This window comes from Ochotona princeps, chromosome 11, assembly GCF_030435755.1.
Source record: "Ochotona princeps isolate mOchPri1 chromosome 11, mOchPri1.hap1, whole genome shotgun sequence".
In the NCBI taxonomy this organism is placed as follows: Eukaryota; Metazoa; Chordata; class Mammalia; order Lagomorpha; family Ochotonidae; genus Ochotona; species Ochotona princeps.
The window spans coordinates 59,832,438-59,834,136 of NC_080842.1; positions in this window are offsets into that span (position 1 = coordinate 59,832,438).

The window sequence follows — 1,699 nt, forward strand, 5'->3', positions numbered from 1 at the left end:
ATCTTATTTTATGCCTTTGCAGATAATAAAATCCTGCGCATGAAGCTACCTGTAAAGAGATTGGTGATGGTTGTGTTTATATTTGCCTTTAATGTCATTTTACAAAGCAAGTGTTTGACTCCAATAGTCTTTTTTAAAATGAATCTCTGGCTTAGTTTTAATTATTAGGGTCAAGTTTCCCTGCTTTTCCAAAGCAGGAGGACTGTGAACATTTAGAGTTTATGGTTTGGGCATCACTCTTGTGAATATCCAAAATATGAAATGTATTTTATATCTGAAACTTTGTGAGCTCCAACAAGACAGCACAAGTGGAGAACGCCATGCCTGACCTTATGTGATAAGCTGTTGCCAAAATGCAGGTGCACTAGAAATAATGTGTAAAATTGCCTGTAAGCCCTGTGTGCATGATGTACGTTTAAAACTGGATCTTGCACTTAGCCTTGTGTCCCCAGGTATTTCCTAACCTTGTATATGCAAATACTGCAGAAAAAAAAAAACCCTCCAAAATCTGAAACACGGCTGGGTCTCAAGTCTTTCTGATAACTGATCCTCAGCTTCAGCGAGGCAGAGCTCAAGTAAGGCAGAAGAAAGTTCATTCCACACTCTCTGACAACTCTAAAGTTACTGTCTGTGACTATAAATAACGACTGAAGACATGAATTGAAGTGATGATTCCTTGTAAAGAATTTTCCAAGCAGGACGGTGTTTGCTTTCCTGTGCCCTATCGCCCTTTCAAGCACTAGTGGTTATTGATAACGTTGAAGATGAATTTTATGAATTCTACTACTTCTCTCCTGTATCATAAATTTATTTCACTTTTTTCCCAATTCTGGGCATTTAGTAAGTGGTTTTATGGTGCAGATATTTTTAAAAGGCTTACTGACAATGAATAATCAATTGTTCAGGTTTTCCCTTTGTGAAATTTCCTGAATGGAAATGTGAATGCTTTTCATCTATTTTTTTTTTAATTTTCAAATTTTTGATTTTTATAATATTTAAGAATCCATGGTGATTGTGCCTAAATTGCCTGCAGAGGTGCTTGAAAATGGGCGAGGTAGAAGTTGCCACCAGTTCTTTAAGCAGATTACTTTGTGGGGACACTTTGCTCTGGGTCATTTCTTGCCTATTGCTCAAGTCAACAATGACTAAATGATTCGAATATCACTTTTCCCTTGTTTCCTTTTCCGCTTCTAGGTTTTCTGGACTCTTTTTTTCCAACCCAAATCTTTGGTCTCTAAAGTACCTGCCTTACATGTTCCCTTGGGAGGTTCCCTCAATCCTCCTGCAGAGTTCTCCTTCCTTCTCTCGTGTGGATGGGACACCTACTGAGAGGGGGAACGACTAGTGTGTCTTGCATATTTCTTTTCATGCATTCTCATGTTCGCTGCGTTAAATAGAAAATGCAGACATTCCCTTGCGTGCATTTACTTTAAATTGTTCCCAGTGAGGAGGGGGAGGAAAGACAGCAAGGGCAAAGAATGAGGCAGAGCTGAAAGACTTGAGCAAAAAAGAACATGGGCACACAGGTGCAGACCAGTCACTCTCAAGGTCTCTTTATCTGCGTCCTTTCACCCAGTTCATCTTCTGGGATACCCAGAAGCTTGTGATGTAGATGTTATGCCCATTTTGTAGACGGAACACTGAAGATGCAGAGGATTGGAACAGCTCAAGCAGCAGCATTGAGGCACAGTGTTTGGAT